General features: G+C 46.2%; 1 pseudogene; it reads right to left on the bottom strand.

Moving 5' to 3' along the window:
- Positions 1–665: 665 nt before the first annotated feature.
- On the bottom strand, positions 666–783 carry LOC124778715 (annotated as a pseudogene).
- Positions 784–7247: the final 6464 nt, after the last annotated feature.

Below are 7247 nucleotides of genomic sequence, written 5' to 3'. Positions count from 1 at the left end.
TCACCATATGTCAAAGTCCGAGGCCCATGTCTGTGCTACATGCAGAGTGAAATTAATTCCCCTTGCAAACACGTCCGCCGTAGACATTTCTTGCAAGAGTCACATTGTTTATGCCATTTATTTATTTATTTATTTTATTTTGTGAACCGAATGACAATCATTCATATCCAAATACCCAGACAAATAACGATTAATTTTAAATTGGCCCATGATGCATGGCATTGGTTGAGGTCTGCGTCTGTATTCGGAAATTTATAACATAATGCTTTCTCAGCTTCAGCCTCGTTTATTTTGCAATATTTACTTGCACGACTCTTTTCATTCCGCCGCGTGTTATTTATAACTCAGTTGTAAATTTCATATTTATGTGAAGTGAGGATACGAGTTATTGCTGGTTGAGCCAATGAGGTATGTTACCAATGTCGTAAGGATTGTTTGAATATGCAATACACTCGTACATAATGGTACTCCGTCGTCAGGCCACGAGTGGCCTACCGGGACCGTCAGACCGCCGTGTCATCCTCAGAGGAGGATGCGGATAGGAGGGGCGTGGGGTCAGCACACCGCTCTCCCGGTCGTTATGATGGTATTCTTGACCGAAGCCGCTACTATTCGGTCGAGTAGCTCCTCAATTGGCATCACGAGGCTGAGTGCACCCCGAAAAATGGCAACAGCGCATGGCGGCCTGGATGGTCACCCATCCAAGTGCCGACCACGCCCGACAGCGCTTAACTTCGGTGATCCCACGGGAACCGGTGTATCCACTGCGGCAAGGCCGTTGCCTCCGTACATAATGGTGCACACTAAAATAAATCTATCTCTCTGGACAGGGACAATAACATTCGGAACATAACGTAACTTGCACAGCCAACGAAAAATAGTTTCGTCACTTCACATGAATCTGTATGCAGAAGTAAGAGCTTGGCCTCTGATGGTAGCAGCATGCTGCCAAAAAACGCCGTGTCAGTAAATATTGGAAAATAAACGTGACATTTTATAAACATTTAAGCTGTTTATTGTGTAAACAATGGTGTTTTACAGGCTGTGGTAGTTTTGTACACAGTAAATCACTGTCGTTGATTAAGAACGCTGTATTTATTGAGAGTCATTCTTCTTGTGAAATCATCTCTTAGTAACTGATCTTGACACGTAGGATGGTGGTCACAATGCGTGCTGCGGTTTCTTTTATGATCTCGTCAGCATGATGCTCTTAGGGCACACGGATGAGAACTTGAGTTATACGGTGCATTTTCACAATACACTCGGCCACTTCCAGCAAAGACTTAGTCTTCATCACTACCACCAGCTACTCGTAACTACGCTTGAGCATCATGCACTAGAGATAAAGGACAATAGATTACGTGTCAACGATGTTCCATCAACAGTAGCTTGTCTGAAGCGTAGAATTATATACTGTGCCCTATGCAGGTAACTCATGTCGTGTTCTAGAAGCATCTGACGTTGATGGCTTCTCACTCGGGCTAATTTAAGTAGTGAATGCGCGATAGCAACCTACAAGAAACATATTTCTGTTGGATATGAATCTTTGTATTATTTTATGTCACATAATACTTTTTAAAGATTATTGTCATTATCTCGCTGGAATGGTTATCATATTATAACCCCCAGTCGAAGCTGCCGTTATAGAAACATGTAGGTTATTGATGTTAAGAACGTGTATACGGAAGTGTACTTACAGGTTATAGGTTTCTATGTACAGTGGCTTACGGAAGACCTTTGTTTTAAATGTCAGTGCGTTATGACATATTTAAGACTTAACGTTTAAAAATCATGTAGTTCTTACTATGTAAAATATATCCGGATAACTCAGTTAGAACCAGATAATTCGCCAAAACGTTTAACTGAAATTGGTGTACAAAGTGTGAGTATCAGCAGAATTGTATTGTTATTTATTATTTGATTGGTATCTACACTCACGAACGTTTCTAATAAGTCGCCTCAAACGGAGTAACTCGTTGCCGGATGATACGTGGCAGAACTTCCGAAGATTAGCTCCTGATTTTGACGCTAGTAGGTGAGACGCTTTACCTCACGAAATCTACACCTCAGGCTGAAAATAAATTTCAATGGTCATATTGTTGACGTTAAGTAAACAGTAATGAGTGATTAATTATTAGTGTGACACGATAGAGGATGGTCTCTAGGTGAAAGTGCAATTGCAGGCCGCGTGCCTGCCTTTTGCGCCTGCGAAGGGCACGAACGCAACCTGCACGGCTACAGTGCGAGACAAGATGCCGCACTGCACATCCGTAGAAAAACTTGGGAGGACGTGGCCGGCTCTGCTGGTGGGCGAGGGGGCAACAGGTGCGTCTGGCGGTGTGTGCAGACCGCTCGCAGAACTGGCTGACGCCCACGCAGCCGAGGCAACAGGTGGCTGGCTGCTCCACTGCTCCAGTCCGTCACGCCGCAACGGCGCGCTTGCTCCCGTTTTATGATCTAGCTTGGTTCAAACGCTTTGCTGTCGATACGCAAGTTTATCTATCTACAGAAGACGGCAACGAGTAGTAGAAACCAAAGTGAGGGAAATAAATTTGTATTGGAAGATAAACTGAAGAAAGACAAACCAACATTACAGAACGAATAGATTTAGGAAAAATCTTTTTTTGATAGTGTAGAAAAGAATTGGAATTCTAAAGGTAGTAGGTATAAAATAATGGAGCAAACGGTTATCTATAACTTGTACAGAAACTAGACTTCAATTATAAGAGTGTTGCGTTAGGCAGGATTCTAGCCTATCCTGCATGTTACGCAACCTGTATGTGGACCAAGCAGTAAAGGAAACTACGGACAAATCTGCGAAGGGAATTAAAGGTCAAAGAGAAGAAATAAAAACTTCAAGATACGCTGATGACATTGTAATTGGGGCAGAGACATCAAAAGTATAACAAGTGTAAAGAAATGAAGTCAAATTACATCAGATGCAGTTGAAGGAGTTATATAGAGAAATTGGTCACTAAAAGTTATAGTCGATATTTTGCTATGTGGCCAATAACAACCTGTGTGAGAGTGCTTGTTAGTATGAGAGAGCTTGGGCACACAGGGAATACAAGTGTGATATTATTTGGTTGAATAAAAAAAAGATGGTGTTTCAATATTCAGTCTTCATCTTAGCTTCCTGTTCGCGTTAATAATAATTATTTGAAAGGAACTGAAGCTTTTGTTCAGGTGGTGGAGAGAAGTGAAAGGACAAGTGCCATTAGAGTCTGGTGGCAGAAGAGCATGGTGAGATGACGAATTTAGCAGAGTCTACCTGAGTGGAGAGATGCCGTGCTGAAGAGTGCAGGGGAGTGACGTTAAGGAGATGGCGGCGTACAGTAGCTTGCAATTATCTGCTAGAGGTGGCACCTCGAAGGAAAATGGTTTTCACCTGTTCTGAAGCCTCTTACATTGCCGTCTTCGTAGATTCTCAAGACAGTCGTCTTGTGTGGCCGGTGGACTCATGGCGTAGTTATCTCCGCTTGTGAATGAGCCGCTAAACTTACGATGCAGAGGGTCTGTGACATCGATACGTATTTGTCCATCGACAGCAAAGATTTAAGAGCCGCAGCAGTACTCGTAGGAGCAGCATACACGAGGGGAAGACTGGACTGTTGTGAAGGTGTAGCATGGTGCGTCGGAGTCGTGCAAGCATCGCCGGGATGTGAAGTCTACGGCGGTAAGCGTGTTTACAACTTTCAATTTAGAACGCTCGTTTGCATTCGGTTTAAGGCAACGCTGGGCTCTGTGAATGGAGTTTGACGGGATCACGGGGAGTCTGCACTTTGACGGCCGGTGAAGGCGAGACGTGGGGGAGCTGTCAGAAGTGAGGCTCGCACGTCGACCAGAGGGCGCCAGGGCGTGGCCAGGTCGCATGCAAATGAGGGGGGGAAGGGCCTTTGTCTCAGCGTGCCGCCTGTTGAGCCGTCCTGTGCTGCTCGGGGATGTCCGGACCAGACACGCACGCCGTGTTAACCGGAGTACACGGCGCTCATTCAGTCAACGCCACGTGCGGCGCAAGTAAGGAGAGGCGGGGGAGGGGGGGACTCGGGTGTCTTCTCCCTGCCAAAAGCTGTGATGTGCCAACTGTGCGAAAAGTGGAAGCTCCGTTCCAAATTACGCTCACAGTAAGTAGTGCTGGTATCAAACAGAACAAAAGGCTCAAAGGTAGAGGAATACTTTGTAGATAAGCAAATATTTTTTGTACTTTCGTGGAGGAGCGAAATGTACATTATTCTTTTATGGCTGGTTTGCATTTCACCTCAGGCAACACAGGCTAACAATAAGAAGGAAGAAACTGTGTATGTTCACTGAACAGCGTAAACAATTCGCCTAGAATGCACACCCTATCTGATTTTGGCCTGGGCACTGGATATCACCAAAGTAATAGATACGACAGGGACATTCGAGCCCCTCTAAATCGTCCAATTCTACTGTCAGTCATGCGATAGTGAAGCGGAAACTCGAAGGAACCACCGCAGCGAAACCAAGATCAGGCAACTGAATGATACGGGCCGTCTCGCACTGCGGAGGGTGATTGTGAAAATACACTACTGGCCATTAAAATTGCTACACCACGAAGATGACGTGCTACAGTCCGAAATTTAACCGACATGAAGAAGATGCTGTGATTTGCAAATGATTAGCTTTTCAGAGCATTCACACAAGGTTGTCGCCGGTGGCGACACCTACAACGTGCTGGCATGAGGAAAATTTCCAACCGATTTTTCATACACAACAGCAGTTGACCAGCGTTGCCTGGTGAAACGTTGTTGTGATGCCTCGTGTAAGGAGAGAAATGCGTACCATCACGTTTCCGACTTTGATAAAGGTCGGGTTGTAGCCTATCGCGATTGCGGTTTATCGTATCGCGACATTGCTGCTCGCTTTGGTCGAGATCCAATGACTGTTAGCAGAATATGGAATCGGTGGTTTCAGGAGGGTAATACGGAACGCCGTGCTGGATCCTAACGGCGTCGTATCACTAGCAGTCGAGATGACAGGGATCTTATCCGCATGGCTGTAACGGATCGTGCAGGCATCTCTCGATCCCTGAGTCAACAGATGGGGACGTTTGCAAAACAACAACCATCTGCACGAACAGTTCGACGACGTTTGCAGCAGCATGGACTATCAGCTCGCAGACCGTGGCTGCGGTTACCCTTGACGCTGCATCACAGACAGGAGTGCCTGCGATGGTGTACTCAACGACGAACCTGGGTGCACGAGTGGCAAAACGTCATTTTTTAGGATGAATGCAAGTTCTGTTTACGGCATCACGATGGTCGCATCCGTGTTTGGCGACATCGCGGTGAACGTGTATTGGAAGCGTGTATTCGTCATCGCCTTACTGGCATATCACCCGGCGTGATGATATGGGGTGCCATTGGTTACATGTCTCGGTCACCTCTTGTTCTCATTGACGGTACTTTGAACAGTGGACGTTAAATTTCAGATGTGTTACGACCCGTGGCTCTACCCTTCATTCGAACCTTGCGAAACCCTACATTTCAGCAGGATAATGCACGACCGAACGTTGCAGGTCCTGTACGGGCCTTTCTGGATACAGAAAATGTTCGACTGCTGCCCTGGCCAGCACATTCTCCAGATCTCTCACCAATCGAAAACGTCTGGTCAATGGTGGCCGAGCAACTGGCTCTTCACAATACGCCAGGCACTACTCTTGATGAACTGTGGTATCGTGTTGATGCTGCATGGGCAGCTGTACCTGTACACGCCATGCAAGCTCTGTTTGACTCGATGGCCAGGCGTATCAAGGCCGTTATTACGGCCAGAGGTGGTTGTTCTGGGTACTGATTTCTCAGGATCTATGCACCCAAATTGCGTGAAAATGTAATCACATGTCAGTTCTAGCATAATATATTTGTCCAATGAATACCCGTTTATCATCTGGATTTCTTCTTGGTGAAGCAATTTTAATGGCCAGTAGTGTAGTATGAAATCAGCGGAACGAATCACTCGTGAGCTCCAAAGTGTTACCAGTAGCCCAGCTAGCACGAAGACTGTACGTAGAGTGTTAAAAAGAATGTGATACGGTGCTCGAGCGCATCCGCATAAGTCACACATTTCTGTGGTCAGTGCTAAGTGACCCTTGACGTGTTGCAAAGAGCAACGCCACTGGACAGTGGATGTCTGGAAACGAGAGAATCACGCTACACCCTGTGGCAATCCGATGCAAGGGTTTGGGTTTGACGAATGCCTGGAGAACGTTACCTGCCATCATGTTCATTGCCAACAGTGATGTACAGTGCAGGTAGTGGTAGGGTATGGGGACGTTTTTCGTGGTTACTAGTACGGTCCCAGTGTATGACAGAGAAGGTGGTGGTAGGGTATGAATGCGTTTTTCGTGGTTAGGGGTATGGTCCTCTAATTGCCCTTAAGAAAACCCTAAATGCGGTAGGATGTGGACATAATTTTACAATGTTATGTACTGTGTACAATAAAGGACCAATTGAGAGACGATGATTGTTTGTGTTAGCATGACAACGCAGCCGTTCATAAAACAGCATCTGTGAGGCAATGGTTTGTGTGCAGTAACATTCCTGAAACGGACTAGCCTTCCAAGTGTCCCGACCTGAATTCAGTGGAACACGTTTGGGATGATTCAGAACATCGGCTTCGCTCCAGACCTCAGCGCCGAGTATCGTTACCTTCCCTGGTTTCGGCTACTGACGAACAATGGACTTTCATTCCTCCACAGACATTCAGACAAGTCATTGAAAGTGTGCCCAACAGCGTTCTAGCCGTCATAAAGGCGAAGTGTGGACACAGGTCATATTGACGCCCATTAATAACTGTTCGGTTATTTTTGATCACTTTTCGATTGACAGGTTACGGATCTTAACCATAAAAGAAGCTGTGATTTTAACATACATCTACGACCGGATCACAGCTCGAATAGGACAAGGGCGGGGAAAGAAATCGCCAGTGTAATCTTCAGAGGAACGCCACCGCCATTCGCCTTAATCGATTTAATGACTCCACCAGAGCACTTTGTCGTAGGCGGCGCAGGTTGTGTGGGACGGGGTCCTGGGATGTAAAGCCTCTGCAACTGGGATGATGGTTTGCATCCTTTACGTGCAGTCCGAATTTTCTGTGCATCGAAGCAAATTTTTGCACTCACAGTTCTCTGGTGCGAGTTCATTCACTTTACATGTCGGGGACTCCCCAGCCCACCTGCTGGAACGAAGCTAAGGCTGACGACACGGGACACTGGTGTCACTCACTAA

The sequence above is a fragment of the Schistocerca piceifrons genome, chromosome 2 (assembly GCF_021461385.2).
Source record: "Schistocerca piceifrons isolate TAMUIC-IGC-003096 chromosome 2, iqSchPice1.1, whole genome shotgun sequence".
Lineage (NCBI taxonomy): Eukaryota > Metazoa > Arthropoda > Insecta > Orthoptera > Acrididae > Schistocerca > Schistocerca piceifrons.
The sequence above is the reverse complement of the archived record's forward strand: the minus strand, read 5'-3'. Positions and strand labels throughout refer to the sequence as shown.